This window comes from Adiantum capillus-veneris, chromosome 20 (genome assembly GCF_014529385.1).
Source record: "Adiantum capillus-veneris isolate H3 chromosome 20, ASM1452938v2, whole genome shotgun sequence".
Lineage (NCBI taxonomy): Eukaryota > Viridiplantae > Streptophyta > Polypodiopsida > Polypodiales > Pteridaceae > Adiantum > Adiantum capillus-veneris.
Window position 1 is genome coordinate 125,065,498 of NC_140950.1, and position 27,560 is coordinate 125,093,057.

Consider the following 27,560-nt stretch of genomic DNA (forward strand, 5'->3'; position numbering starts at 1 on the left):
AATCAAACATTGTACTAAAAGAAAGGGACCCTTGGATGGTCGGCTAAAGAGAAAGGGTCCCTCCAAAACCGCTCTCAAGGATCCCACTGCATTTATGCTAGTGGAAAACTCTCCCAAGCCCACAGCCTCCAATGGCCTATCTCTAGAGCTATTGGGTCAGGATCTATAACACTAGTCCTCCCACAAATTCCCACTACTTGGATCCTGTAAAATCAACACTCTACAATTTGCGGGCCTCTATTGAGACTCTGTGTAATCGACCCTCGCCATGTAGCTCAAAAAACATGGAGGTACAGTCTCCGAGCAAGCCCAAACTGCAATGAGGACCTCCAGTCATGTGAAGGCCCCCATCCACCTGGGTGCTACTGACTCTAGATATGTAATCCACTCATCTGGAACTGCCTTTGTGATGTCTTGCCACTTGCTCTACACCCCTCTCATGCCCTGTAGCTGGATGCTCTGAAGCTCCTCTGACAAACCTGAGAACTATAGCTAGTCACCTAGAGTGCATGCTAGACCCTCTGCCATGGGACCCAAAGAAAAATGAGGCCAATTTCCAGCCAAGTGGCCTCTCCAAGTACTGATCATCATGGGGTTCCAAACAAGGGGTTGTATCAGGTGCTCCTCCATTCAAGTGGGTTAGTGCTGCTCCAGACCTTTATGCAACGGCTCCCAAGAGCGAAGAAGGCTCATAGCAAAATGGTCCTCCAGTCTCTTGCTCACTCTATGTATCTGTGAAAATCCATCTAATGGAGGGTCCCTAGGGGTCTCCTTCTTGAGGCACTCTAGCTCTAATCCGCTAAAGCAAGAACTCCTTCCAGGGCTCCTCCCCTGGAAGCAATCCTCTGACAACAAACATCCCAAGGAGGGCTCTGCTTTGATTTACTTGGTCTATGATCCCCAACCTCCCCTAAGAACAAGGTAGAGTGGTGACCTGCTAAACCAATGTGGCTCGGGCTATCAGAATGTCTCACCTCGTCTAAAGAAAGTTTGTGATCAGCCTCTCTACTTGGCTGATGCAAGAGATTGAAAATATCGAGTAAGATATAATGTACCACATAATATCCAACAACACTTGGTTGGCCACTATAACTTTGCCTACCAAAGAAAGTCAAGCCAAGCTCCAATGTCACAACTTCCTCCTGATGCAGAGGAGGAGGGGAGCAATCTGTTTCTCAGGAGACAAGTGCAAGAAAAGCTGATAGCCCAAGTATAAAAATACAGTCCCTGGGGAGTCCATCTAAACCCCTCACCTCGTAGCCAATCAAAAGTAAGAGCACTGCCAATAGAGAAATCCATTGTCATCTTCTAGTTGATCAATGCACCTGATGTATTGAAAAAATGTCTCAAGAGCCTGCTCACACCTGTGCAGGTTGGCCTCCTAGCCCTCCAAGTACAAAGCTGAGTTGTCTCTATAAACTTAACATCTAGTAGCTCCATGGCCCCAAATAGGGAGCACTAAGCCACGTAGACCAACCTGTTGTGAGACCAAAAATCAGCTCATCGCCTAAGAATAAAACAAAAAGAGGAAGGCGGCAAGAGGGAAGTCCTATCTCACCAAGCGTGAGAGCATGAAATGGTCTCCTCTACCTCCTGCCGAAAGCACTTGACTGTGTGCACGCCTGTAGAGTGATGAAACACCTTTGATCCAAGCATTTGAGAAGCCCATCCTGCGTAGAGTGCCCTCCAAAAAGTCCCAATAAACTCTATCGTAGGTCTTCTCAAAATCGAGACAAAGAATCACCAAATCCTCACCACGGAGGCGCGTGAGGGTAGATGCCTCCCAAAAAAGTGAAGATATTGTCAAGATACTAAACCTATCTCTATCCCATGTATAATGCTCTCTAGAACTGGTTGAATCCTCAATCTCATAGCCTTGGCTAGAATTTTGTTGTGTGAGCCATCTTCCTTGGGAATGAGATACATCAAGCCCTCACTCATGCTGTTAGGCATCTCTCCTGTGTGCAAGATGGGCTAAAAAGCACTGCAGAGGTCTAAGCCAAGTAGGTCCCAGTACTCAAGGAAAAAATTGGGAGTCAAACCATCCTCACCGCGACAGCTACCATGGGGAAGTGCTCTGAGTTCCGCATGGAGATCCTCTAGCTGAAGAGGCAACTCAAGCCTCTGGTGCATCTCCTCAGTCACCAGACAAGCCATCTTTACCCAAACATTCTCTCTGCAACAAGCATCTTGGCACTCTGACTGAGGTTCTACTGACAGCAAGTCACAGTAGAATTCAGTAGCAATTGCACGTATGTCCTCTGGCTTTGAAGCCACTGACCTATGAGGCCTTCTTAAATGGATGAAACTGGCATGCGCATGCCGAGGCCCCACTATCTCAAAGAACACCCTCGTCACTCTGTCACCCACCTGGGTCCACTGAGATGCCTATTAATTGAAAGAAAACTCATCATGCCTCTCCTCTATGCTGAAAAGCTCCTAGCTAGCCTGCTGCAACTTCTTCTGCTCCTGCATCCTCTCTTAACACTACTAGATGAGCCGTAGACTCCTGAAGAAAGAGTTGACTAAGCTGAACAGGTCCAGAGGCCACTTTCTCAACAGGAGAGTCTTGCGTGTCCAAGTCCTTTGTCTAGGCGCCAGTATGACCAGAACCAATATTCAAGTATTGAGACATGGAGCTTGAAGCATGCTTAGAATAGTATTTAAAAGGGGCCAAAAATTAAAAAAACCAAGGATTACACACGCCAGGAAGAAGCTAAATAAAGATAAAGGGGAGAGGCTAGAAAGAGGATTGGACGCGCTTTAAAGAGAGTTTTTTTGGACAGACTAAGGGAGTTTTTTTGGACAGAGATGAAGAAAACGTGTGTGCATGGAGTAGCCAGGCTCTCTCTCTCTCGAACAAGCATGGAGATGAAGGAAGAGGTCGCTTTCAGACTTGAATGTTGTAGAATCCAAGAGCAGTTGAAGAAAATTTCCATCACCATCATCATCTAGGGATTGATTATATATCCGGAAAAGTCTCGGTGCCTTTAATGCCTCACTTAATCTTGTAAAAGGGAGCTTAAAATCCTAGTTTTTAATTGATCCGAGGGACGGTTCTTCTAACACCCCGCCTTGTCTATTCATTAGGTTGTACTCAAGCATTATTCAATTTATTGATGATTACGGTGATTACCAAATCTTTCAGTAGCTGTTGTTTTCTTTGTTTCACACCTTCCATAGCAAAAGGCCCGATGCCGTCCCGTTTTGAACACATATCCCCTGACATCTTTGGTGAACCCGTGACCGAAACGAGCCAGGGTGGGAGGTAAAGATGGGGAATTTAGAGAAGATGATGAAGCTGTTGGAATTAGGGTTGCAGAGAAACCCACACAGCTTGGAGAAGACAAAGGAAGCTCAAGGCACACAATAGAGAGTGTATTACTTAGTGTGCAATGGAAAGATAGATAGCCCTAGAGTGATGGGTGTATATACAATGCACGGGGAAAAAACTTCCTAAAGAGGGAAAAAATGCCCCGACGGTCCTAGTGTGTTCACACACGTCACTACCACATGTATATGATAACAAATCCCCCCTGGGGTGATGCGGAGAACAAGAGCTGGCACATGAGTCAAAGGGAAGTGCCATGCCCTGAGGACAGGATCAGTCCACAAATGAGTAAGCCCAAGCTTTCGGAAAGATTCAAGCTTCTCACGAGACAATGCCTCTGTGAAAAGATCTACAATTGTCCTGTGTTGGCACATAACCAAGCGATCTCTCCTTCTGAGAGACTCTCCCTTACATAGTGGTAAGCACCTCAATGTGCTTTGTCCGAGCATGAAAAACTGGGTTCCTCGCAATTGCCAATGCGCTCTGACTGTCAGTGTAGATAGTTTGGCAGTGTTGTCCAACACCCAAATCATCCATAAGGCGTCTGAGCCATACACACTCACCGTAGCTGTGAAGACTACCCTGTACTTAGCCTCACAACTCGAAGTGGCCACAGTAGGTGCTTCTTGCTCAACCATGATATACAAGAACTGCCAAGCATGAAACAAAAACCACTTGTGGACACTCGCGTTGTGAGCGGATGAAAACACACACAGCGCCTCTATAACGATCCAACACACACTCTTGGGAAGATACACACACACACACACACACTATGGGCACCACTCGGCTTATACAGCCCACTTGGCGGAGACAGGGAACACACCAATGGAGTGAGAGGAGAGAGACTATCCACTTGCCCACTCCACACAGAGACACACACTCACAGACACACACCCAAAAAACTCAGCTCAAAAGAGGAGAATTTCTGATGTTTAGATACAAATGAGCTTGGCCAACACCAATGGGGCAAATAGCTCACACAATATGGGTAAAACATGCCAGATACAATCAAAAAACTGGAGCGGAAGCTTCGGAGAAACTTACACAGGAAAAAAAGCAGAAAACGAGTGAGGAATTTGGCAAAATGGACAGTGCCATCATGTCCGAAACGGCTCAAAACCCCATCTACAATGTCAAAGTGCTCAAACCCGACATCGGATGAGCAGTTTACAGCCAAAACAGGCTCCAAAAACCCCAAAAACACACCTGCGGCTGTTCCTCGTCTCTTCTCCACGTTTTTTCTTGTCTTCTCTCTGTTTTTTCAGTTCCCACACTTAGCTTTATTAGTTGGGCACCCTTGGACTTTTAGATGACCTCAAACGGACCCCGACAGGCCAAAAACTGACCTCGCAGTGCATAGTTGTCACCCGTGTTGCATCCATACGCACACCTCGCACTCATTTCTTTTCAATAATGCGTCTCGCAACCACGTGAAGTGGCCCCAAAAAGTGGTCCTAATGATGAACTTTCTGCATAACTCTCACAAGAAAACACCACTTTGTGTCCGTATTCATCCACTGCAAATATCGACCCCGTTCGCCCTCCTGACGCCACTAGATGCCATCTGACGCACCTGCTTACCTCGTGTCGTCGGCCCGCGGATAGCTTCCTTGAGAAATTTTACGCTCTATAAACTCCTCATTATTGGAGAAAAAACATACTGGTACTGGTAATAGTGAAAATCGATGCACTGTGTACATGCTGTCCTACCCGTACACATGTGGGCCCCACGTAACCACCTGGCTATGGAAATTGGGAAATCCTTTATTCGATGCACCATGCATGTGTATGTACATATGCACAATCCCTTGCTCCAAAAAAATCCTGAAATAATTTGCCCGTCCCCTAGCCTGCTAGATCATTCATGATCAGCAGCGGCAAAGAGAGATATGAGACTTGCCGCATCATAGGTCTCCTCATCCCTCACCAACAGTGCTTGATCCACAGACAACTCATCTTGCTCCACCATCATCAATCTAGCATGATACAATTTTAGACGCAATCCATTTACCCTTGACTTATGTAGAACACCATCCAGGTTAGCCAGCTGATATGTGCCATTTGGAAAACACTCCACTACCTTGAAAAGGCCTTCCCACTTAATTTGAAACTTCTTTTGGAAGGTGTTGTCCAGCTTACTGTTGTAGTGCAAAACCAAGTCATGTTCTTGATACCCTTACTTTTGACCTTTGCATTTATCTTTGCCAAAGCCTTATCCTGCATCTGCCCATAATGCTCCAATGCGCTCATCCTATCCAACTGGACCTCTTGTAACTGCAAGAGCCTCTCTTTGAATGCATCACTAGGCGGCCCAAGAAACTTCTCTAACATCTTGACCACAGTCAACTCTACCTCCACAGCAATAGTGCTTCCTTTCCATACACCAAATGAAATTGAGTAAACCCTGTACCTGTCTTCACCGAAGTACGGTAAGCCCATAATGCACTAAGAAATTCCAAATCCCAATTCTTTCCTTGGTGCTCTGTCACTTTAGAAAGAATTTGTACCAACTCACCATTGAATAATCTTTCATTTAATCCATTACACTGCGGGTAATAAGGAGTGGTATGCTGGTGCCTAATCTTCATCTTTGTGCATAAGAAGTCTAGCAATTTAGCTCTAAATCCTGGCCCCTTATCTGAAAGTAGCTCTAATGGCACCCCAAACTTGCAACATATTTCATCATACACAAATTTTTCCACATCCTTTGCAGTGATCTGTTTTACTGCTATAGCCTCTGTCCATCTAGAGAGATAGTCCACTGCCGTCAAGATATAGCTTTTGCCCCTACTTGTGATAGGTAATGGGCCTATTGCATCAATCCCCCACTTTTCAAACACATCAAACGCCATAATGGTTTTTCGTAGCTCTAGCTTCAACACCTCTCTTCCCAAATGCTTGACACCTATTGCAAGACCTACACCAATGGTGAACATCCTTGTGCAAACGAGGCCATACATACCCCTCTTGCAAAATCTTATGCAAGGTGATCTTTAGAGAAAAATGGCCACCACATGCGCCTTCATGATTCTCTTCCAACACTCTGTAAAGCTCCTCCCGCCAAGGTACACGTCTCAACACAAGATCAGCCCCTTTCATGTATAAGAAATCACCAATCAATTTGTACCTGTATGCTCTACACACAAAGCCATACTTCTTAGACTTCTGAATCTCCTTTGGAATGATTCCTGTTAGCAAAAACTCCTCTTCTTGAGCCAAACTTTCCCGGCCATGATAAAGAGGTAAAGTGGTCCTCAACACAAATAGCTCCCCAATCATGCTTTGAGCTGCTTCATGTGCCTCTCCATTTAGATCACGTTCAATGTGTCTGATGCTCCATGCTACGAACTTTTTTAACAGCCTTTAATTCTGAAGCACATTTCCTTCAATGAGGTGTTCTTGCTCTTCCACACACCCAGCACTTGCTTCACCACTAACAAGGCATCACCTTTTATTCTGAACCTTAGAACCCCATGCTTCAAACAAATGTGTAATCCGGCTTCCAGAGTAGCATATTCAGCCTCATTGTTACTATGAGCATCCAATTTGAACCCTCTCTTGCATACTAGCTTCCCCTCTGGATCATAAAGTGCTATACCCCCTGAAGCTGCATCAGGCTCTTTCTGTTGACGGGAGCAAAGCGAACCCCGAACCCCGACGGCCTCTAAAACACCGGGGACCAAATGGCGCGCCTCGAGCCTGTCATGGTAAAGCAAACAGGGGGCACCACCTAGCTTCAGCGGCTAGGACGCAAACAAAACACACCACCATAACAAAGTTTTCATCCAAGAGAGATGGATGCTTGGAGTAATGATGAAGAGGAAAGGGAATGAGATCAAGTGAGAGAGAGAGAGTGTGAGGGAGGGAGGTATAGCGGCTTAGTACTTAGGCATCACAAAAGGATGGCGAATCCGCACACCCTTCACACATACACAAGCTCACTCCAAAACACAAGACTAGGTGGCGATTCCGCACACCTCACATCGGCAAAACATTGCAAGAAAACATACTCACAAAACCTCAAGCTTTATTTAGAGAATTAGGCGATGAAATGGAGAGCATAGGGTAGGGGAATGAGAAGGGAGAGAGTGGTAGAGCACATGGCGGATAGGTGGGAGTTGATGGCGAAGACTCGCACGAGGGTTATGGCCATCATCCTTCATTTAGTTTCCCTTCATCTTCCATAGCCAAAAAGGGAGTAGAGGTCATGCTCAAGACAAGCATGGTGATTGCGTGATGGTGATGGTGTGGGTGTGTGTGTGTGTGTGTGTGTGTGTGCACTAGGCACACACACTGCATAGTGTGTTCTTTGGTGATGTTGTGTGTGTCTAGTGTGATGGTGACCCCTCTTTATATAGGGGAGGAGGGGTGAGAAATTCTAGAATTTAGAAATGAAGAGATCATTATCTACATATGCCATGTGACTGTGGGCCCCACTTGTCTGGCTGTGTGTATATGTGCCAGAACAGCAGTCTCATGAGAGAGAGACTAAGAGAGAGAGATGGGTTGATGAAAAAAAGTGAGAGGTGACATGGAGAAAAAAGTAATTACAAGAGGGAAGAGAGGGGAGTGTGTTCTGAGGTGAATCTGTGTGCAGATGTGTGTGAACACAAGAAAAACCAGGTAACCACCGGTGGGGATGGGTTTGTGGGAACCTTTTTCAGTGAAACTATGTGTGTGTGAGTGTGGGGAGGTTATTTAGCTACAACAAGACAAGAGACATGGTGCTTTAGAGAGAGGGGGGGGTATTTGGGTCATGGGATATGATAGGAGAGAGAACGAGGGGGTGGGGTATACTATTTGGAAGATAGGGGTAAGTTGCATGTGAGTTGGTGCATTATTGGTGAGTTATATTGCATTATTGGTGGAGGTGGTGGTGCTTGAGGGCTTGAGGGAGAGAGAAAGGAGAAAGGACAAGGGGAAGAGAGGGGGTTGACCTTTTGAGTGGAGGAGAGGAAAAGGGACACACGGAGGGGCAACAGTGAAGAAAAAGGAGGCAAGGTGGGGATGGGCTGCCCCGCAGGCATGAGGTGGCCAATTTTACCTTTCTCATATATTTACATAGTCATACTTTATTTTTTCTTACTTTTTCCAATGCTTTTTATCACTCCCTCCTTAAGAGGAGGTTTTCATGGGGTGGGGATGAGAGAAGAGGGGTATGGGAGCTTGGCTTGTGAAAAGCCCCCCATCATTAGCCCTCCCCTTTTGGCTAGAGGCATTCATACCTCTAGCTCATCTGTTTCTTCTTACGCCTAGCTGTAGGATCCGATATCGAGTTGCCTTCTGAACTAGCCATTCCATTTGGTCATTGGTGAGATTTTTGGGATATTCATGAATCTGTAACAGGTCCGAGTGATAACTTGTTCCTTGGAATAGTGTCGGCTGATTAAAGGGGAAGCCCATGGCTTCCAAAACTTTGTGCCAGTGTCCTCCTGGATCCCAAGTGAAAAATAGGATCATTCTCTGCAGTGTCCGAAGAACAAAATTTGCATGCCAAATTGGACCAAATTTGTAACCACCAGTAGTGAGAGGGGAAATGAGCATCTTGGCTCCTGCAAAGACAGAACCGAAAATTATGATTCCCAAGAGTGTACCAAGAATCCACCATATATGGCCGCCTTGCTGGTGTGGTGAGCTCAAGTTGTCTTCACAGTCCTGCTTCTTTTGGGTGTGCTTAAACATGTCAACTTCCTTTATTGATGCTAATAGCAAGCCACCTACCTTGTGGCTTAAATACAAGGGTAAACCACTTACCTTTCTCCAAAGAGAGGATGCACTCTATGTAAAAAATTGTACCAAATTGCGAACGAGGTCTTTATTCTTGCATTCTATCAGGCTTTTGTCTATCCATGGCTCCTTTGCTCTTATCTCCATACTGATCTTCTCTCTATATGTTAGAGCAGCTAGCCATAGCCATAGGTCTGATGCATCCCATGCAAACACAATGCTGTGTTGTGGAGGAGTTTGGAACATCCTTAAAAGGTTGGCAGCATATTGATCATCAAACTTACTCTGAACACCCTTACATAAACTGGAGGCATTACCCATCTCCAAGTTTATAACACCCTTCAGTAGACTAGAGGCATTACCCATCTCTAAGTCTATAACACTACACAATAAAGTCTTGCTCGGCTGCCAAGCCTCTGGAGAAATATCCAACTCCAAACCTTCAGTCATACTTACCTCCTCGTTATGGACCTCAAGTGAAACTGCCTTGATGCAAGATTCCTTTAGCTTGCTACACTGTCCTGGGTCCATGCTGGTGCACATGCTTCCGTTTTCAAAGCCCTCCCCTTTGCTTCATATGTTGTCCATCTTCTGCAAAGCCTTGCTAAGAAGCTGGTTTTCCTCTTCTCTTGTATCTTTCATGACCTTTGCATTCCTCTTACTCTGACGAGGCCTAATCAACACTTTACACCTTCTTACCCTTACTGCCCAATGCTGTCGATTGATCGCTTTGGTGCCTATTTCATCCAAGGTTAAAGATGTACTCACATTTGTAACACAATTTTCTTGACTTACCTCCCCCACCTGGGTAGCATCTTTTGATTCTTTAACCTCTTGTTCCACTGCTTCAGCTCTTTGAATAGTCTTCTTACTTAATCCTTTTTCTGTTACACTCATCTTGAACTCTTCTGCAAGACCAATGATACTTGGTGTGCGGGTACCAATTGGTGGTGGGCGTAAGATGATTGTAAGTGGTGATTGTGGCGGACATAGAATTTGTGTTGGTGGGGCTGGTGCTTGGGGTGGGGGTGTTCTTTCTCTAGGGGGTGACAATTGGTTCCTCCTACCTTCTCTATTATAGTTTTGTTGTGGTTTGGGACAGTAGTACATATCGTGACCGTCTTCTCCGCAGTTGTAGCAATGATACTCCCTGTTTTGTCGTCGTTCTCTTCCAGGGTCTTGATCTCTTTCTTGACTCCTCCCTTGTTGTATTAAGTGGACAGACAAATTCTGCAGTTGGTTAGTAATATGGGCCAACATATCTTGTTGGTCATCTCTTACCCCAAGAGCCGGTGGTGGTGGTGGAATGGTGGTTGTCGTAGTTGCTGGTCGACGCGATGTTCCTGATTCTGTTGACTCGGTTTCTTTGGCTTTCATTCGTAGCTTCTTGTCTTTAAGGCGAGCAATCTCAACGGCTAACTCGTACGTAGCCGGGAATCTACCTTTCACCTTCTCCTTGAGAAGCGGCCATAAGCCATGCGTGAACCGATCTTTTTTTAGGAAATCGGGTGCAGCTTCCCCCCTAGCCAGTGACTCAACCCACCATTCCAAAAAATCCACAAATTTGGACTCATAGGTGGCATATTCTAAAAGACCCTCCTGCTTCAAGTCTCTCAACTTGTCCCACAACTTTTCTGAAGTGGTACCTCCCCCAAAGCGCCTCTTAAAAGCTGTTTTTAAGGGTTCCCAATCATCCTTGGTTGCTTGTGGAAGTGCATTGTACCATGATCTAGCTTCTACCTTCATGAGATGCTTAAAGATTCTAACCCGGGATTCATCCGTATCTTTGTTGCTCACTACACATGCTACTTCAAAGTCATCTAGGAAGTCTGTTACCAAATCCTCCCCCTTCTTTCCTGTAAATGTTGGAAATGCTACACTTGCCATGATTACTGAGAGGGAGCTAGAAAGACACATTGCTTAACTTGCAAATTTTTTTTTTTTCTTCTTTACAAGGAGGCGTGTATACCCTCTTATACTAGGACATAGATTAAAACTTCAAACGGTACATTGCCTTGTACCAAAGGTAAGAGAAATGGCTGATCTGATGCCAGAACCTCCAAAAACCGCTCCCCACCGGCATGGTGTCAATGACGTGCTGGTAGTGAGCCTTCAAATCCAGTATTACCTTGATTGAGCGTACAGGTGTTGGTATGTGTGATTTGTCTTGAGGTAGGTTGTACTGATTCATGTGAAGCTTAGAGGTGCTTAGTCACTGTCCAAGCTTGTGGGAGAGGGTGGTGTTCTTTCCTAAAACAAACTCAGTAGATCCCTAGTTTCTCTAGTGAGAGTGTGAGCCAATGCTTCCGTTATCTGTGCTGCAGCATCAGGTGCGACATGAAAACTCACTGTGGTAATTACCTCGGTGACTTGAGTTACCCGATTCTCAAAGTAGAATAGTGTTGATTCTCTATTTTGTAGAGCTCCTTCCATTTTGTTGTTGTGGGTTGGTTGTAGGTTGCGGACATGGTTTCGACCTTCTCCTTCTTCTTCTTGGCACTTGGCCTATGTATATCCACTGGGTTTGGCGTGTTGGTTGACTCCCCCATTGCAAATCGATTACCGTTACGCCTGGCACTCGAGCTTCGATGGAGATGCGAAGTTCGTCTAGTTGTGCTTGGAGCTCTTCTTCTTCTTTCGTCCAATTAGCAAATCCTGCTAGCCATTCATCCATTCACAATAGTTTAGGGGTTTCAGTCTTGTAAACTGAAGGGTTTCATGAAAAGGTCCTCAGTGGGGGCACCAAATGACGAGAGCAAAGCGAACCCCGAACCCCCCACGGCCTCTAAAACACCGGGGACCGAATGGCGCGCCTCGAGCCTGTCATGGTAAAGCAAACAGGGGGTACCACCTAGCTTCAGCGGCTAGGACGCAAACAACACACCACCATAACAAAGTTTTCATCCAAGAGAGATGGATGCTTGGGAGTAATGATGAAGAGGAAAGGGAATGAGATCAAGTGAGAGAGAGAGAGAGTGAGTGAGTATAGCGGCTTAGTACTTAGGCACTACAAAAGGATGGCGAATCTGCACACCCTTCACACATACATAAGCTCACTCCAAACACAAGACTAGGTGGCGATTCCGCACACCTCACATGGGCAAAACATTGCAAGAAAACATACTCACAAAACCTCAAGCTTTATTTAGAGAATAAGGCGATGAAATAGGGAGCATAGGGTAGGGGAATGAGAAGGGAGAGAGTGGTAGAGCACATGGCAGATAGGTGGGAGTTGATGGCGACGACTCGCACGAGAGTTATGGCCATCATCCTTCATTTAGTTTCCCTTCATCTTCCATAGCCCAAGGGTATAGAGGTCATGCTCAAGACGAGCATGGTGATTGCGGTGATGGTGATGGTGTGGGTGTGTGTGTGTGCACTAGGCACACACACTGCATAGTGTACTCTTTGGTGATGTTGTGTGTGTCTAGTGTAATGGTGACCCCTCTTTATATAGGGGAGGAGGGGGGAGAAATTCTAGAATTTAGAAATGAAGAAATCATTATCTACATAGGCCATGTGACTGTGGGCCCCACTTGTCTGGCTGTGTGTATATGTGCCAGACAGCATTCTCATGAGAGAGAGATGGGTTGATGAAAAAAAGTGAGAGGTGACATGGAGAATAAAGTAATTACAAGAGGGGAGAGAGGGGAATGTGTTCAGAGGTGAATCTGTGTGCAGATGTGTGTGAACACAAGAAAAACCAGGTAAACACCGGGTGGGGATGGGTCTGTGGGCACCTTTTTCAGTGAAACTGAGTGTGTGTGAGTGTGGGGGAGGGTATTTAGCTACAAGACAAGAGACATGGCACCCTTTAGAGAGAGGGGGGGGTATTTGTGTCATGGGATATGATAGGAGAGAGAAAGAGGGGGTGGGGTATACTATTTTGGAAGATAGGGTAAGTTGCATGTGAGTTGGTGCATTATTGGTGAGTTATAATGCATTATTGGTGAGAGGTGGGGTAGCTTGAGGGGAGAGAGAAAGGAGAAAGGACAAGGGGAAGAGAGAGGGGGTTGACCTTTTGAGTGGAGGAGAGGAAAAGGACACACGGCGGGGCAACAGTGAAGAAAAAGGAGGCAAGGTGGGGATGGGCTGCCCCGCAGGCATGAGGTGGCCAATTTTACCTTTCTCATATATTTACATAGTCATACTTTATTTTTTCCTTACTTTTTCCAATGCTTTTTATCACTTCCTCCCTAAGAGGGGTTTTCATGGGGTGGGGATGAGAGAAGAGGGGTATGGGAGCTTGGCTTGTGAAAAGCCCCCATCACGGTATGAACCATCAAAGAACAACACGTGTGCATTGTTGATCTGTGGCACTTATTCAACTACCTTCCTCACCTCCTCTTCCTTAACAATAAGGGGATTCTCCTTGTAGGTCAACAAATCAACTAGGGTAGCGCTTGTACTATCTTCCACTAGAAAAGAGAGCTCAAACTCTTGCAGCTCAATTACCCATTTATTCACCACATTTGACATGTTAGTACCATTAATTAACTGTGGCAAAAAGGCATAACTCTTGCATCCATTGGAGATTCCTAATGGTAAATGGGAAAGTATCTCTATGGATTTCATTGTGGGTTTACCAACCATTGTACGAGATCATGACTTGGTATGAGTGGTAGTAGATCGGCTCGCTAAACTTTGCAAGTTTATTCCAACCAAGTCAACCATTGAAATTCCAGAGTTAAATAAGTTATTTGTGGAAAATCTATACCACTTGTATGGATTTCCAAGTAGCATCATGAGTGATCGTGATCCCAAGTTTAACATTCACTTTTTTTGGAGAACTATATTTAAATGATTGGGTACACAACTCAACCTTACTAGAACAGATCATCTTGAAATAGATGGTTAGATTGAAAGGGTTAATCAAGTGCTAGAGGATATGCTATGAGCATACGTTAGCAAGAAACAATCAGATTGGGAATATTATCTTCCTATCCTAAAATTTGCTTACAATAGTGCTAAACATGTAATGAATGGTTTCAGTCTTTGTTGGAATTAGGGTTGCAGAGAAACACACACAGCTTGGAGAAGACGAAGGAAGCTCAAGGCACACAATAGAGAGTGTGTTACTTGGTGTGCAATGGAAAGATAGATAGCCCTAGAGTGATGGGCATATATACAATGCACGGGGGAAAAAACCTCCTAAGAGGGGAAAAAATGCCCCGGCGGTCCTAGTGTGTTACACACACATCACTACCCACCGTATATGGTAACAAATCCCCCCCTGGAGTGATGCGGTGAACGAGAGCTGGCACATGAGTAAAGGGAAGTGCCAATGCCCTGAGGACAGGATCAGTCCACAAAGGGAGTAACCCAAAGCTTTGCGGAAAGCTTCAAGCTTCTCACGAGACAATGCCTTTGTGAAAAGATCTGCAAGGTTGTCCAGTGTTGGCACACAAGCCAAGCTGATCTCTCCTGCTGAGAGCCTCTCCCTGACATAGTGGTAATGCACCTCAAATGTGCTTTGTGCGAGCATGAAAAACTGGGTTCCTCGCAACTGCCAATGCGCTCTGACTGTCAGTGTAGATAGTGTTGGCAGTGTCCTGTCCAACACCCAAGTCAGCCATAAGGCGTCTGAGCCATACACACTCAACCGTAGTTGTGAAGACTGCCCTGTACTCAGCCTCACAACTCGAAGTGGCCACAGTAGGTTGCTTCTTGCTCAACCATGATATACATGAACTGCCAAGCATGAAACAAAAACCACTTGTGGACACTCCCCGTGTCAAAACAACCAGCCCAATCTGAGTCCGAAAAAGCATGTAAGTCCTGGCGGCAATGATCCCCCCTTGGGATAAAACAAGCCAAGATGTAAAGTGCCACTAAGGTAGCGGAAAATCCTCTTGACATCCTGCCAATGCTTAGACCCTGGGCTATGCATAAATCTACTGACCTGCGAGACTGCAAACTGAATATCTGGCCTCGTGTTGCATACATAAATGAGGCAGCCAACAGCAGTTTGGTAAAGAGTGACATCAGCAGGATCGCCAGCATCATGTAGACTCAACTTCAAACCCGTTTCCATGGAGTGGCAATAGGTTTGCAATCCTCAAGTCCAAACTTACATAGCAATGTCTCTATGTAACTTTTCTGACACAAGGCAATACCACCATCACACTGCTTAAACTGTATACCCAAGTAATGATGCAACAGCCCCAAATCTTTCATCTTGAAAGTAGCATTCAAATCAGCCTTAAATTCAGCATTATGTCTCTCATTTGGTCCAGTGATCAGCAAATCATCAACATAAAGAACCACAATGAGAAATACATCATCCTCACGCTTTACATACAATGTGCTTTCTGTTGGACTGTTACGAAAGCCTCGTTTAACCAAATGAGTGTCAGCTTTCTCATACCAAGCACACGAGAGATTGCTTCAACCCATACAAAGCCTTCTTACATTTGCACACTTTGTCCTCTTGTCCTTTTATGACAAAACCGTGAGGCTGCGTTACATAAACTTCCTCAAATATTTCACCATTCAAGAAAGCAGTAACAATGTCTGATTGATGTACATCCCAACCAAAATGAGCTGCCAATGCACATAGAAAACGCACAGTAGTCATACGACAAGTGGGAGCAAAAGTCTCTTCATAATCTATGCCTTTTTGTTGTGCATAACCCTTTGCAACAAGTCGAGCCTTATGGCGATCGATCTCACCATCCGGCTTGCGTTTCAACTTGTAAACCCACTTCGTACCAATGGCCTTTTTGCCAGGAGGCAAATCACATAAAGTCCATGTGTCATTCTCTATAAGTGCATCATATTCTGATTTCATGGCAGCAATCCAATTTTCTGAATTTTGTGCTTCATCAAAAGACAGAGGCTCCTCAACATCATGTAAACTAGACACAGCCAAAGCATAACAATCTGATGCATAAGATGCATGGCGAGAGCCTGAACGAGTACGACTAGATAAAGGTGCATCCAATTTACTGTCACGCAAAGTGTGCACCAGCCATTTTGGCACTCTAGCCTGCTCATTTTCAGCTCTTTCCTCATCAAGTACATCATGTACATCTGCATCAGTAATAGGCTGTTCTAAAACATTTTCAGAAACCCCCATAGGCTGTACATTTGCCTCATTGGAGCTTACATTCGTATTTCCACCACTGAAAAGAGGCAACAAAGTGTCATAAATGTCCTGTGAGCTTACATTACTGTCTCTAGTACATGACAGCAAGGGCTGAACAGAGTCTTGCACAAACACTACATCGCGTGAAACCAGAATACGTTTTGTTTGCGGATGATACAACCTGTAACATTTGCTTTCAGCACTATAACCAACAAAAATACATTTGACAGCCTTATCATCCATATTTTTGCACTGCACTTGTGGCACCAAAGCATATGCCAAACAGCCAAAAACACGCATGTGCTCAATAGAAGGTTTTCTATCATGCCATGCTTCATATGGAGTAATAGACTGCAAAGCTTTCGTAGGACACCTGTTAAGTACATAAGTGGCACACATGATGGCCTCAAGCCAAAAGAATGCGGCAAAGCTTGACTTTTGACCATACATCGTGCCATTTCCGTTAGTGACCTGTTTTTCCTCTCAGCAACACCATTTTGCTGAGGTGTATAAGGCACTGTACATTGGTGTTTTATCCCACGACTAGCCAGAAATGCATTAAATTCATGAGACATATACTCCCCCCCTCGATCGGAACGGAGGGTGCCCATAGTACATTTTGAGACATTTTCAACCATAGCCAAAAATTGTTTGAAGCACATAAAAACTTCGGACTTCGCTTTAAGCGGAAATACCCATGCATGCCTGGAGTAATCATCAATGAAAGTCACGAAGTACAGGTAATTGCCCAAGGACGGAGTTTGCATGGGCCCACAAACATCACTATGCACAAGCTGCAACCTGCATGTGCCCCTAACTGAACCATCCTTTGGAAACTTAGAACGCTGCATTTTACCCAAAATACAGCCTTTACAAACATGTTTGACAGGTGCTTCAAGAGGCGGCAAAGAAGAAGCCATATCAGATTTCTGCAAACGCAGCAAACTGGCAAAATTCAGATGACCAAAACGTGCATGCCAAAGTTTTGCATCTGAAATAGCCCTTGAATCTGCAACAGCATTTGCAAAATTTTGTCCACACTTGTCATACAAAGTGAGCTTATACAGCCCACGGCACAAAAGCCCAGATGCAACAATTTCATCACCAAAACTGAGATCATGAACTGTACATCTGTCATCCACAAATTTGACTACAAGTCCAAGTCTAGCAAGTGCGGATACAGACAAGAGATTCTTCTTGATCCCAGGTACATAAAGTGCATCAACAAGTGTGAAGGAACTGCCATTAGCAGCAGTGAGCACAATCTTTCCAACTCCCTGAACTGGATAAGAGGCGTTGTTGGCACAAGTGACTGAATTCCCATGAGGGACAGACTCGAGAGAGGTAAACAATTCACGATGTGAGGTAATGTGCTTTGTAGCACCACTGTCGAAATACCACACATGTGAATCTGCAGCAACTGACAAGCATGCATCATGGACAGCAGGATTGTAAGTGCACTCTGCGCTAAAAGCCCATTCTGCATCAACATCAGCATCACAATCTCCTTTCACAGAAGACTCAACAATGGCTGCATTTGTAGTGGATCCAGCATTTGCAGTGGAACCACCCTCTTTCTTCTTAGCCTCTTTGGCCTTCAACTTAGGACACGACTTGATCAAGTGATCATTGGCTTTGCAATAATGGCAACGCATCTTCTTTTTGCCCTTATCACCAGAATTGCCAGACGAAGTGCTGCCAGCAGAAGCATTAGGAACAGAAATTTTGCCACTCGCAGCAGAACCATAAGAAGTGGCTGCATTACTGTTACCACCCTTTCTTTGAGAAGCAATAAAAGCCTGCTCAACTGCACGCTGCCTAGTCCTGTTTTTTCTAGAAAGTGACTCTTGCAACAGCAATGTGCATAATGCATCAAACTTGACAACTTCAGGATTTCCTTGGGTCATCAGTCTCCAAGTACTAGCAAAAGTCTGGTAGGAATCTGGTAAGGCATCAAGAACAGTCTGCACAAGGGAACTGTCCGAAATGACTTCACCTGCAGAAATGAGTTGCTCATTGATATCCTTGACACTAGCAAGGAAAGTGGCCATATCATCTTCCTCATGCATAATCTTCGACTCTAGCTCTTTACGCAGCAAAGCAATTTTAGCCTCATTGCGGCTTGCATAAAGACCTGCTAGAATATCCCAAGCCTGTTTTGCAGATTTTGCTGAACGGATGTGAGGAATAATGGTGCGCTTCACAGACAACGCAATCAATGCATGAGCCTGCGCATCCTTAACATCCCAACAAGCTTGTTCTGCCGTAGGCAAAACAACTCTAACAGTTGCAATCCTTGCACCAAGACCTGCAACATCCTCAATATCGCCTACATCTTCAGAACCAGGACGTACATCAATGCCCTGCACAATGTTCCAGACACCTTTTGACACAAGAACATGTTGCATCATATAAGCCCACATAGGGTAGTTGTCCCCATCCAACCTGTCCTCAGCAGCAAACATCTTGAACACATCTGTGTTGTTGTTGTCAGCCATGGTAAATGCTGCACCTGATGTGAAAACTGCCCGAAAATAGGATAAATGGAGCGGGAACAACTTGTGCTATATAGCACAAACCGTAGAAGACTATAAGGCACCTGTTATGCAGAAAACGGCTCTGACAGAAAATCTGCGCAAAATGACGAAATAGCCTGTGCAGTACTGCCCGTAGTGGAAACGGAGGCCGAAATGAGCCCAAATCAAAATTCTGAGCAGACCAAGCTCTTCGAGCTTGCCCAAAATATTTGTCAACCTGCGAACGCTCGCCAAAGCTCACTGAAATCGGAGAAAGTGAGCAGGCGTGTGCTGGAGCAGCTGGCGACTAAGCCCGGGAGGACGTGACCTGCTCTGATACCAATTGTTGGAATTAGGGTTGCAGAGAAACACACACAGCTTGGAGAAGAGGAAGGAAGCTCAAGGCACACAATAGAGAGTGTGTTACTTAGTGTGCAATGGAAAGATAGATAGCCCTAGAGTGATGGGCGTATATACAATGCACGGGGAAAAAACCTCCTAAAGAGGGAAAAAATGCCCCGGCGGTCCTAGTGTGTTCACACACATCACTACCACACGTATATGGTAACAGTCTTTTCATGCTTATGTATGGTTTCCAGCCTAGGACTCTGATTACAATGGGGTTGGCAATTGAAAAACTTCAACAAGTCAAGGATTTTCTCGAAGACCACATGGAAATGCTGAGACTCGCTCCTCAAAATGTTTGACAAGCACAAGATTGGTATAAGAAATATATTGATAATTTTTTTTGGCAATTTACCTTCCTAAGTTGCATTATACGGGTGTATTTTACCTGACCCCATATTATACGGACGTATTATATGTTGACACATCAGCAAAAATGAGCAACGTATTTTTTTCTTAGTTTTTCGATCAAAAAATCTTTCAATAGAAAGATGTTTAGGACAAAAAAATATTTGATCAAAAGATGTATTGATAAAACAAAAAAAGGTATATATACCAGCAACGCGCCTTGTTGAGACTAGTGTTCCTCATAAAAGGTATTTCATGTCAATAGGAGACAAAAAATGAATTTTGTTTATAATTTGAAAAATAAAAAGTCAATTTTTTTACATTTTTTATTAAATCTAATTAAATGTTTTGTTAAATTATTATTAATTATTTGTTTTAAAATCAAATTATGTAAACTTTGTATGTTGTGTAGAGCTCAAACTCTCACTCATACAAGGTGTTTATTTTTCAGGAATCACTTGCTATTAGCTCAGTTTACTTACACGTGGAAGTGAATTAGTGATATAATTAGAGATTACCGTTGTGTGCAGAGTGTGCTCTCACATGAGGTTATCTGCTAGCAAAATATAATAGAATAGAGGTCAGTTTTATTTAGGTAAGTTCAATTTTGACGTGCATATACTTTCTCACCTCAACATCAACATAGATAGATATTTTATTGTCCTATGTAGTGCCATTACACTATGCTCTTATTGGAATCAAAATTTAGAAATCTCATGTTCAAATACATTGATATTATATTATCTTTATTTAGATTGCTACGTCTATCATAATGTGTGATTGTACACATCATCAAATGCAGATAGATAATCTTTCAAAGATCTATCGTAGAGTGTGAGAACTTCATGTTTGCACTTTAGATAGATATGACAATCGTCAAAGATTGCAATTGATCCTCATTTCCAATGAGGATCAATTGCAAGATTTGATCAATATTACCAATTATCATAATGTATGAAAGCTTTAAGCTTGCACTTTAGATAAATCAATATAATGAAATGAATTAAAATTATCAATTATCGTAATGTGTGAAAGCAAAAGGCTTGCACTTTAGATGAATCGATATAGTGCAATGTGATTGAAACATTTTGTTTAAAGTGATGAAGTTATTTAGTGCATCAAAATATGATTTGATTGACATGACTTTATTGAAGAATGCAAAGACTATTATTGTCTATTGTTAATTGATAATGTAGCACGAGATTAATAGATAATGTGGACAGATTTTGATCACCATATTGATCAATAGAGCATTGCTTGTGTAGTTTGTTACTTTGAAGTAATTTTGACCTCGATATTTAAAAAGTGGATTTGTTGATCTCGTAGCTTAAATCTATCTGCCAACATGGTGGAAGGACATGAGTGAAGCTACATCTACGAGTTGCGTGCGGGAAAGAATACATCTTGATTGAAATGCAAGACATGTGGCCATGAGTTCAGTGGTAACGCGACCAGAATCAAGGAGCATTTGTTTAAAGTCCCCGGTAATGTATTCAAGCGTACGACGCCGCCAAGAGATATTCATGCTAGATTGCCAAAGTATGCTCACATTGCAAAGCAAATTCTTGCAGCTAAAAAGAAAAGTGTTAATGTCAAACAAGCTTCAATGGATGTTGAAATGTTTTTTGTCAATGAGAGGATAGAGCATGTGCCTACGGCAGCAAATGATCACACTCCCCAGTCAACTCCTTTTCATAGACATGCTTCAACATCAGCAGCAACAAATCCTAGCTCAACTAAAGTTACTAAAGCATCATCCAATGGCCAAATGCTTATGAAGTGATAGATAAGAAATGGTTGTTTGAGCTGCACTAGAAATGGACGCAAGCTTTTGTGGCATGTGATATCCCATTCAATGCTATGCGCAACCCCATATTTCAAGATGCTTTAGCAAGCACGACCAAAAAAGGGTTTGTGCTTCCTGATTATAATAAGATGCACACAGAGTATCTAGATAAAGTGAAAGACAGTATTGAAGCCATCTTCAAGCACACGGTGGTGGACTTTGTTCCTGCATATGGTTGCACCATAGTGTTGGATGGATGGACCAACTATCAGAAGAAGCCGCTCATCAATGTGATGCTTATCAATCATAGAGGGTCTATGTTCGTAGAAGCCATTGACACCTCTTAAAAAGAGAAGACCAGTGATTATTTAGCAAGGATATATGAGTTTGCCATAGCAAAGGCAGGTGGACCAAAGAATGTGACTGCAATTGTCATAGATAATGCATCCAATTAGAAGGCTGCAGGAAGGGCTATCCAAGCTAAGTACCCAAAAATTACTTGGGTGCCATGTGCCGCGCATACTCTTGATTTCCTATTAAAATACATTGGAAAATTGTCCTTCATAAAATAAACATTGCTGGATGCTAATCATGTGGTGAAATTTATTAGAGAGCATCAATTTTTGTATGCTCTTTTTTTATTAAAATCACCCAAAACAACTTTGCAGATATTTTATACGACAAGGTTTGCAACCGCATATTATGTTCTTTCCACCTTGCAAGAAGTGAAGCCTGCATTGATTGAAATAGTAGATGATAGACATTGGGATGCATGGCTCAACAAGTATCCTAGATACCAAGAGGCAACTACAAGGTGTGCACAGCTTGTGAACTCGCAAGTTTTTTGGTGCAATGTAGAGAAAATTGTCACCCTGGCCAAAAAAATTGTAGATCTTTTGCGAATAGTTGACAAAGACTCTTTTGTCTTTGGTTGAGCCTGTTGTTGGTATATGTCAGAGGCATTGCACAAAGTAAGAGAGCATGCTGGATTTGGTGCAAAGGACAAAGCTTTCATAATTACAATTGCCAATAAGCAATGGGTGCAATTGTATACGCCGTTGCATGGTGCTGCATTTGTATTAGATCCTAAATTTCAAATGCACCAACATAAAGAAGTCATGAGTGACTATGCTCGCAACAATTAGGACAAGAGGATGGGAAGTCTGTTTTTCATCAGCGAGTTGATTATGCTATAGAACTGGCAGGTTCCAGGATCCACGGCATATAGATGCCATTGCACAGAAGTGCGTCTCTATGGTGGAAGGAGTATGGTGGGGAGAAAGTGGAGCTGCAACACATTGTTGTTAGGGTTCTATCTATTGCAGCATCAAGTGGAAGCTGTGAGAGGAACTGGTCAGCTTTTCAGTTTATGCATACTAAGAAATGAAACCGGCTTCATCCTCAACGTGCTGCTGATTTGGTTTATGTTTTCTACAACATGAGACTCGTTCATAAGCCGCTGAACATTATTATATGGAATGGGAGATAGCTTCAGAATGCTCTGGTTTGGATGAAATAGATGATATGATTGGTGTGTTTTATGGAGATGAAGATGTATGACTTAAGGTCTATAAGTTTTGCTCGTTGTGAGTATGTGAAATTCTAACACACTGCCACTTTATACAACATGTTCACCTCTCTCTCTCTCTCTCTCTCTCTCTCTCTCTCTCTCTCTCTCTCTCAAGTTACTTTTGCAATAAGAGTCATAAATACATTTAGATAGAATACAATACAATTTGTTTGATCGAGAATACAGAAATGGCCAGCTGAGGGGATAAATGATGAATTGTGATTACAAAAACTGTAGCCCTTTGCCAAAATAGATAATTGTAAAGTGAGAAAAATGCTCAACCAAAGATTGAGTCAGCTCATTGAGTAGTTTGTCTATGTTGAACTCAGCACTTTCAGGCGTAGGAGATGGGCGTGGAGGTCCTTGTTGCAAAGGACCTGTCTGATTTGGCAATGGTCCGTAGTAGAGTGTTACATACTAATGCAGCTTGGCTTGGGCCTCTGATAGCCCTATCTCAAGCTCAAGGATTCTGCCATGCAAAATATCAGGTGTCTCTCCTTGGCTTGTAAGATCTTGCCCTTGGCTTGACAATGCAACAAGTGTCTCTGATTCTTTGGGAAGCAGAACTATGGCCCATTTGCGTGGAGGCATTGGATTATTGGCGTGACTTGCAACCACTTTCTCTGCAATCCGACCATGCCCAACGCCAGAATTCTTGGGGAGGTTTGACTAATACATGCGTCTCCCAAGGATGTTGTGAACATAGCAGTGCTGTATAAAGTAGAGTGTTGTTTGGTTGTTGTTTGGCATAACTCTCTCTCAATGTATGAATCTTTGTAGCAACACTTGTGCGAGTCCTTTGTGTTGCAAATCCAATAGCTTTGCAAGAGCTAATTTCTTGGCATTGCCGTTGATTCAAAATAAATTTTGGAGCACAAAGTGGCTTGGACATAGCTTCCTGCACTCCTTAAGGCTGAGGGGCTCACCTTGCAACCCAGACTCGTCCTCTTCAATCCGTGCAATAACTTCGAGATCTTTCTCCTGGCCATAATGCTCTCTCTCTTCTTGGTAGATGGCATGTGCTTCAGCGTGGTTAAGTTCTTCTTCCATATCTGTCAATCAAGCGAACATGTCATGAGAGAGATTTGTCATAAAATTAACAGGTTATCACTTTCAAATCTTCAAAGAAATAGACATGATAACTTAATCTTGCAGTAATAAAGAGACATAATATTTATCACCATGTCATTGAAAAGAGACAAGATAACTTGATCAATTATAAAATTTAAAAGTGCAACTAAAGAGGATAATAAATAATTCATCACTTCAACCATCAATTGGTCGTAGGCCAAAAATCACTACAATGGCATAGCCCACTCTATGGGCACCATTTAGACATAAGAAAAGATCAAAAGCGTTGGGCTAAGGGATTGTTTTGCTTCCCACTCTCAAGGTGGGTAAGTACATTGCCTAAAAGATCCTTTTGTTTTGCTCTTGTGGAAGTTCCATGCACTTCAAGAGTCGTTTACAAGTATGACACATGGAGTAGATATCCATGGCTTTATTCTAGGGAAGGGGATTAGTAGATATGCATTCTGGGGTAGCCCATGGAAAATCTCTCTCGCTTTGCTTTCTAGTTTCTATTTGCAATTTGTGGAGAGGAGGAAAGCATGCCATTGTGGGGGTCTTTGTACATGACCCCCAATCGACAATGCCTGCATAGACCCCCTTCTGTCCAAAGTGAAGCATCATGTTGCGGGAGTGAAGATCATTGTGGAGATAGTCGTGCACATGTAGATACTTTAGGGTCTGAAGAAGAGCGTCTGCAAAATGTTATTTTGGAACAACTCTATTGTTCCTTTTGTGGTTACATAATCGTGAATGTCAAGTTGATTGCCATCTGCAGTGCACTCTCTTATCCACTACTCTACATGGCCGCCATTCCAAAAACGTGAAATGATCATTGGACACTCTATGTGGTGGACCATAGCAAGAGGATAAATAATGCTACGATTATGAGTGATGTCCAAAGTCGTAGCTTTGTCCTTGACCTACTGATCCACTGTGGGTCCATGCAAGTGGACTTTGAAGATTTTTGTTGCATACAGTGGCTTTTTAAATGCAGGGTGTGCGACACCTACATGCTTCACATGTGCCCATCTCCTTTCTCCTAGCTATAGAGCTTGTATGTTGAAGATTGCAATTTCTGGCAAAAGATGTAATATAGGGGGGAGCTGAGATTGATCAAGAGCGAGAGTGACACTAGCAGGAGACTCTATTCTAACCGTAGTCTCTAGCTCTACGGTAGAATCGGAAGAACTCACTTCCACTCTCGTTCATTTTTCTGCTCTTTCTAGCTTTCCCTTGCTCTTGAACTCAGTATACAACCGTTGCACAAGTTGTATGCGAGTAGCTACGCCTTGCAAAGTAATGATTTCAAGATTTTTTAGATCCTGGAAAATATTCACAATCTATCCAATAGACTGTTTGACCATGTTCAATAATGAACCTGATGTCATTAGAGATATGTCAAAAGAAGCGGGTGTAAATGCATACCGAAGCTTCTCAAAGATAGATTTTGCTAAGGCCTCTATGAACTGGTAATATTGTTCTAGAGAAAAGGGGTTAAAGCAACGACGAATCTTAGGCTCTGACGTGTGATAAAAGTGACGTATTATCACTTTAAAGATGAATGCCAGCTCAATATCTGCCATATCTACAAGATATAATTTTATAACATAAATGTTGTCATAGAAGAGGAGAAACTATCATAAATTCGTGTCATGTTTGTTAATCCAGATTCTATACATAATTTGACTTAATTCATAGCAAACGACGATATATTATGATTGCAATACATACATTGTACAATGGAGAGAAGAATACACAAAGAGAGAGATGGAGAGAGGTGAAGGCCAGGAGTGTGAGGTACGCTCATCGCAAGAACTGGACCCTGTTATGTGTTTTACATAAAACACGTAAACAATCATAGCGTGAATGGGAACAACCCAGCTGGTGTGAGGTACGTTCAACACAAGTCCTGGACGTTGTTGTAATGTTGATTGATAGTTTAATCAATCTAATCCGTGATGAAGTTTGTGGAACGCACAACACAACCATTAGTGGACAATTAAAAAATCTTGGATTGTGATCAAACATCATACATATTTACATCCAAGACAACACCAAGTCATATACTGATGAGTGGCATATCTACAAATTAGAAAGTACAAGGCATGTCATGCTAAGATGAAGAGGTCATAGGTATGCATCTCTCCACACTTAGGTAGACATATCCCTCATGTTTCTATATAGTAAGAATAATTATGTGACTTAATCCAATCCTTGATGAAGTGTGTGGAACTCACAACACAAACATGAGTGGACAACTTAACAATCTCAGATGCAGGCCAAATATCATATGTATCTACATCCAAGATGTTATAGAATTGATATTTTATTATTTATTGCAGCTGACAGGTGGAAAAGACTAGACCCAGCTTGGCCTATGCGAATGGATATGTATATCATGTACATTTTATTATTCAAGTGCTCTTTTATGAGCTTTGGCCATTTATGACCGGCCGCCAGTTTGTAACCAATTTGACCATTCAAGAAATCTATATAACAAATACGTGCAAGAGGGAAATGGTCACTCTTGCACGGGGGAGATTGCACCCAGTGTCTGTGTTATTCTCCTCTCCTCTCTTCTCTCTCTTGTCGTGTCGGCGTAGTACTCCGCTCTAGGAGGTGCGCCTGCACGTGCGTTGTAGCGCTGTCTCGCTCTTGGTCTGTCTCTGTTCGCTTACGGCTTCGATTCTGTGCTACGAGATCTGCCAGGTATGCTTATTAGTCTGTTTTATGATTTGCAATGTTCTATTTTGGGTATTATGCAGGGCAGCCATGCTTCCGACTGTAGCAGTGGTATCAGAGCGTAGGCTACGCTCCAAAATTAAAGAGCTTGACAATCAAAAGCTAAGTACTTCATTATTTTTAATGTTTTGTTTCTTCTGCTTACACATGCCTTTAATTTATTGAACTTGTCAAAATTAGTGTGAACAACTCATGGCTTTTGCTTGATGGGCTAATCTTTGAAAATTAGTGCAACTATTTTAATGGAGGATCACAAATTTTAGATGTTTAAGGGTTTTGATGCCATATGATGTGAGATTGTAGAGTGGATTAAAGTATGTAGAGATACATAAATAGAAAGAGATAATGTATATACCTATAATTGGATTCTGTAAACAGAGAATGAGTTGTACTGTAATAGAGGAATAAGAAAAAGTCAAAGGACTTGGATTTGTGTAGCCGAATGAGTAAAATATGTTAGGGAGAATATATAATATGGTTGGATACTTCGTCATCCACAAATTTATCCCTAGAGTCCCCTTGGATTGAGTCCAAGTACCTTGGCTCACGGCCACGATAAACAACCCCATGGTAACAAAAGAAAGGGTTAAAAAATAAAAATAAAAAAATCATAACTCTTATTTAAAGAGGTATCTAGCAGCACAAAGTGACGACAAGAAGCAAGGTGCAGCAATGGCACACTCGTTGACAGCAGTTGGGGTGAGTGGTGCACGTTGGCAATAATGGTAGATCATGACAACTGACACCTGTTCAGGCAATACCACAACATAGCAACCGCCATGCCACCCTTGGAATACATCTTCTAGTATCAAATAAATGAATGGTTGTTCTCGCTAAATAGGTGCAGATATAGGAATTGGGGGCATGGTTGTGCATGAAACCACCCTTCAGAGCTGTCACGTTGCTCATGCAACCTCTAACACATACACACACACACACAAAAACAATAACCCAATGTGCTCCTCCCCCTTTTT